Source organism: Cucurbita pepo, chromosome 10 (genome assembly GCF_057944985.1).
Source record: "Cucurbita pepo subsp. pepo isolate OVF chromosome 10, ASM5794498v1, whole genome shotgun sequence".
Taxonomy (NCBI): domain Eukaryota; kingdom Viridiplantae; phylum Streptophyta; class Magnoliopsida; order Cucurbitales; family Cucurbitaceae; genus Cucurbita; species Cucurbita pepo.
The window spans coordinates 9655712-9661770 of record NC_141807.1 but is presented as its reverse complement, the minus strand read 5'-3'; the positions used below and the strand labels follow the sequence as shown (position 1 = coordinate 9661770).

Here is a 6059-nt window from a genome sequence, read left to right as displayed (position 1 = left end):
GCACGTCAAATATTATAATTGACTAACTACAATTTCAATTTTGTGCTTTAAGGATGGTTTTGACCCAAGAGAAATAAAATCCTTAATTTAGTATATGGTAGCAAAGATGGACATGAGAATGAGTTATTCTCAGATGGAGAGAGATTTAACCTTAAGTTATATCTCATATCCTCTCTTGACCAATTATTTAGTTTTATTTAGTATGTTTTAGAAAGATACGTCCATCAATAGCAAAAAAATAAAATAAAATAAAATAAATAGAATAGATTAAATTAGCAAAAAGTAATGACTAACATAATTAAAAAAAGAAAGAAACATAAAGGATGAATTGATTATTGGCTAATTTCTAACATAATTAAAAAAAATGTAACAAACACAAAGTAAGATTAGGAACACAAGTTAAAAAAAAAAAAAAAAAAAAAAAAAAAAAAAAAAAAAAAAAAAGCACAAACATCCAAAAAAATCAAGATTTGGAAAGTGTTAAACAGTTTTGATATATAGACATTTCAAGACCTTACTCGTGCAATTTTCCCATGAAATCTAACACTAGAGCATCATAAAATTTAGAGAAATGATTGAAATTGATGTCATGTTCATATAGGTTGACGTTAATACAAAAGACAAATCGAACTTTCTTAAGGATAAATTGGGGACACCAGCCTAAGCTAATCAGGTAGGTGGCCTTACCATCCGTATGGTTATATTTGATGTTGACTGTGCTCGTTGTTCTGCAAGTGACATATATATTGATATGTGTGAAATGTTTGTGAATTGATATGCTTATGATATGTTATAATATGTGAATTGTATGATAATACTTACGGTACCATGTGTTCGATGGTATATTTGAGATAGGATACGAGAAGGATGCACTAAACGTAATGTAACGATAGGAGTAAGACATGTTCATGAAACGTTATGGTTTGGTTACGTATCGAAGTGCTATGGGTATGACAGATTGATAACAACAATATGGTCACGATGGATTCATAAAACAATACGTTCCTGTAACGTTATGGGTAGAAAGGGATAGGATTATGATAGATTGATAGAACGATAGCGTTAGGATACGTTCCTGTAACGTTAAGACTAAGGTACGTTCAGGTAACGACACAACTATGATATGTCTAAGGACGTTAAGGCTATGATAAATTAGGGAAGGATATAATCACGAAGTTTTTATGACATGATATGATTATGATACGACATGTGAAGGACGGATATATATCCAACAAGTGTCTAAGAGGGACGTGAGAATAAATTATTCTCGAGCTTTCTTTACATCAGTAAAAGAGTATTTGATAAGCTTTCAAAATGAAGGGTTTTCTCTTTTCTTCTTCCTTCTTTCTCCCTTTTCACGTTTATTTTTTTTTAAATAAAAAAAAGTTTAATGTGAGAATGAAGAAGTTAGAAAGGAGAAAGAAATGAATGTAATAAAACTTTTCCGTAGGTAGGAATGGAAATGGTGAATGGGTCCTTGACGATAGTCGACCGCTATACTCTTTTTTTGGATGTAAGTGATGGAAATGGTGAAACCATGTCTATACTTCTTTGCTTTAATCACAGGTAACTAAAGATATATAAGTACAACAGAATATGGCATGGCCAGTCAAAACATAAAAAATTTCTTGCCATGTTATAGTTAATGAATATGGTATGCACAAAGATCCGATGTCACACTTCGTGATTGGAGACCAATACAGTGACCTATGGTCATCCATAACGTCCTTTGGTCCAATTATGTCAAGCAAATGTTGTAGCAAGCAAAGAGTTTTTAATAAGTTTGCTATTGCATTGAGCTCGGTTTAAGGCACAAATGTCTCTGATGTGAAAGGCGCACCAATTCAACGAGATTTAAGTAACCATGAATAAGACACATGATGTAGCTTGTAAACAAAACGATGTCCATGACTCTTGTTATTTTCTTCCACTACAAACCTTCTAGCCTCTTGCACTTTTTTGTCATTGACATCCTTAATTGAAATTAGAATTGAAGGAAACACTTCTCCACAACTCATTATGGAACACCTTTGATAGATAGTTTCAACAGATTTACTTTGCCGCGGAATACTTTAAAATTCGATATTTATAGTTGAACGCTACTTAAATTGATGAAGTGAAATTTTAATAAATCGTTAACAAATGTTAATAAATCGTTTCAACATATGTTAATAAATCGTTTCAACAGATGTTAATAAATCGTTTGTCTATTAGAAGAGAGCTTGGAATTAAATTCTTTATGGTTGGGATAAGGGATGTTTTAGTCAAATTAAGTATACTTTTTAGTTTTAAAATAAATTAATTTTTTAGTTTAAAATAAATTGATTTTTTAGTGTTTAAAAAAAAAGATAGATAGGGAGAAAATTCTTTATATTTAATTTTTTACGCTAATTAAATTTTACGCTAAGATAGATGGGGAGGTTAATAAATTTTACGCTAATTAAATTCTTTATATTTATTTATTTTTTGTTTTTTTTTGTTTTTTTTGTTTTTTTTGTTTTTTTTTTTTTTTTTTAAAAAAAGCTTCAAAACTACTAGTTAACTTTCAAAAGTGTTTTAAAAAAAAAAGATAGATAGGGAGAAAATTGTGTTCATGGGGAGAAAATTGAAGGTTATTTTAGGAGAAGGTTTTGAAGATCAGTATAAGATCCTGAAAACATAACAAGAAGTAATATCCTAGCTTAAGGTCGCCATTAAGAACCTACTAGTAGGCTACTTACTAAGTTTTACTCACTCCATGTTTATCAATTTTTTTTCAAGTAACTAAGAGTTGGTCGTGGATGAGAGCGGACTTTGGAGTGTGGGCCATGGACTAACCTCTGTTTTTAATCTAGTATTTTTTGTTCTTCTTTTAAGTCTGCTTATTATTTTGTGTTTGTAAGGAGTATGTATATGTAACACCCAAAAAATGAAGGAAATTATCTCCCATGGATAGAAAGGAAAAAAATTAAAGGATTAAGCAAGAACAAAGGACTTAGTCAAGTCACTCGTGTACCCTAACAAGTGATTTCAAGGAGTTAAAGGCCTTTTAAAAAGGATTGGAAAAGAAAAAGTAAATCAAAAGGACAAAAAAGTCATTTTATCAATTATAAAAAATCTTTCCGGATTTGTAATTCCTTATCTAGAAGGAATCTCAAGATTTAAAAAAAAAAAAAGAAGGGAAAAATGATAAAAAAGCCATGAGAAATTTGTAGAAATTTTTTGGATTTTTCAAGAAAAAATAATAATAAAATATTCGGAAAGTGGCAAATTACCAAAATACCCCTAGAAGATTGGATTATTACAGAAATGCCACTCTAATTAGAATCAGAGCATCTACCGTGACCATCCGAGCAAAATCTTTGGAACTCAAATCTCAACCATCGGATCTCCTCCAAAATTTGATATGATCTAGAACGAACACGCACGGATCATCACATCCAACGACTAGTATGCAAAGCCAAGGTCGATAAGGCCCTGATCAGAGTTGATATCACCAAAAAATTATCCAGAAAGATCGATCTCTAAATAACGAAGATTCTGAATCTCTCAATGTTGGTTTAAGCACCTCCTATAAAGTCGGAAGTAGGAGCAACAATACGGAATAAGAATTGAGAAAGGTCAATCCCCCAATTGAAGGCAATAAACGTTTAGATTGTGTTTGTCCTACTCTCAGATTTCTTCCAAATTCGAGAGCAATCCTCCACCATTTCTCTTCAAACTTCTAAATAACGAAGAATCTGGAGCTCTCATTGTCGGTTTAAGCTCCTCCTATAAAGTCTAAAGTAGGAGCAACAATATGGAATAAGATTCGAGAAAGGTCGATCCCCCAATCGAAGGCAATAAGCGTTTAGATTATGGGTCTCCTACTCTCAGATTTCTTCCAAATTCGAGAGCAATCCTCCACCATTTCTCTTCAAACTTATTCCTACCGTTTCTCAACAAGATCCATTCCCCCAATTCAATACACATACCATTCCCCCAATTCAATACATACCATTCCCCCAATTCAATCTGCCATTGAAGAACTTTAAGAAAGAGGATACATGATGACTCGTTGAGCAAGAATGATTCCAATCAGTTTCTGTACCTCCACGATTTGCTAGCAGGATGCCACGAGTATGACAACGCCACCTATGCACTCAATGAAAGTGGTAACACCGTTTTGTTTTAAAATGTCTTGCGTTGTCGTTCCTTATTCTGTGTTTTCACATCAAGGTCATTTCATAAAGGTCCTACCGGGAGTTGAACCCAGGTCGTTGGATTCAAAGTCCAAAGTGCTAACCACTACACCATAGAACCCCTTGTAAAAATTTATTTTGGAATGGTTTTCCTATTTTATGCCGATTCCACAAGAAGGGAGATCCTATCATGAGTCAAACTCAAGTTATTGGATTCAAAGTTCTAGAGCTGTTTTATCTAACTCGTTGTGATCTTGAGCACCTTTAGAGTGGTTGCAGAAGTAACCCTCCGGTGTTGATTGAAGCTCGTGGAGAACATGTAATTTTATATATTTCTTATAGTTAATTTATATATTGTTGTATATTACAAAAAAATTGAAATAATACTTTACATCCCCGTCTTTCTTTCTTCCGTGCAAAACTTAACATGAAAACTATATTATTTCAATATTCACTCGAGAAACAAGGGGTGAAAACTATATTATTTCAAACCCTCCATTATTGCTTCTACTTTGCGTGAAAATGCTTCCTCTAAATCATGCTAACTACTTGGTTTGGTTTGGTTCAATTCTTGGGTCCACTAGATTGAATTGACGTAGCTCAATTAAACTCTTGATAATATAAAAATCAAAAGTTTCTTAAATTAAGTTAACTTAAAAGTTTAACCCCTAATCTTTTTTAGAATGTTTAGCTTTGTGTCTAGTTGATCTCTAAATTCTTAGAAGTATCTAATAAGACTTCTATTTAAGGAACTTTTCACTATAAAAGAGGTAAGACTTCAGGCTTATTATTAAGGAATTTCAAATGAGTGATTTGATATATCATAGAGGACAAAATATTCATTTGTTTCAAATATCTTACGTTGACCATTCTTTTTTGTCAAGTATTTTGAATATTATCATTGTGAATTACTAATGGCATTAGATTGAATCTCATTAATAACAATATAGCAAAACTCAGGTAAAGATGGCATCAAAATTAATACTTTAATTTCATCTTCAAAATTTATTTCCACTTAACTCAGTTGACTAATAATCATAATAGTCACCGGTGCACAAATATTTACAACCTTAAAAGGTAAAATTATAAGGAGTAGAAGAAAAAAGTGTTTAAAATAGTTTCAAAATATAGAAAAAAAATAGTAGGAATTGGTCAAAGTCAACATCCATTGATCACTTATGGCACAGCACAACACAGATGTGGGTAACATTTTTTTATTTCTCTACTATATTAGGCCCTTTGGTTTATTCGCTTTACAAGATGGAGACATGAAGTTTTGTATGTTCGAAATAAATTTGGTTGATTGTTTTCTGGTTAGCATTGGTACCATCAAAACTTATTTATTTCTTTGAAATGTTACAATTTACATGTTTTCATTTTTCTACTTTGTCTGCTTGCATTTAGAAATGAAGCAAAATTAGTCTGAGGGTTTTACGCAGATTGTTATAATTCTAATTTTTAACTAAAAAAAAAAAATTAGTCTCGTTGTCACGCTTAAAACTACTCTATAGGTATAATCGACCTATTATCCTTCCACCAATAGGAGCAAAAGGCAACGTTACTATGTGAAACTAGTTTCATGTCATTTATTCAACAATAAGGGTGTTAGCATGCATTTGGAAATGAACCCATATTTAAAAAATTTATATAAAATTGAAAAGAATTGTTATCTCAAAGACAATGAGAAAACCAACGGTTCCTTCACCCAAGACCCATGGCCCGACTCCCAACATGGAAGGGATAATCTAGAGAATCATTCCAAGAACCCTAACGGATGGGTTACAAACTCACATTTCGGTGGGTTCTCCAAGCACGATTGCAAGTTAAAAGAAAGAGGTTGAAAACAAAGTAAAATGATAAAAGGGCCCAACCAAATTCGAACGGGTGACCTCTTGATCT

At 32.2% G+C, this 6059-nt stretch overlaps 1 non-coding gene across 1 annotated transcript; it reads right to left on the bottom strand.

Moving 5' to 3' along the window:
* Nucleotides 1–4209: 4209 nt before the first annotated feature.
* Nucleotides 4210–4281, bottom strand: TRNAQ-UUG (transfer RNA glutamine (anticodon UUG)). The gene has a single exon. It is a non-coding gene; the product is annotated as a tRNA-Gln (tRNA).
* Nucleotides 4282–6059: the final 1778 nt, after the last annotated feature.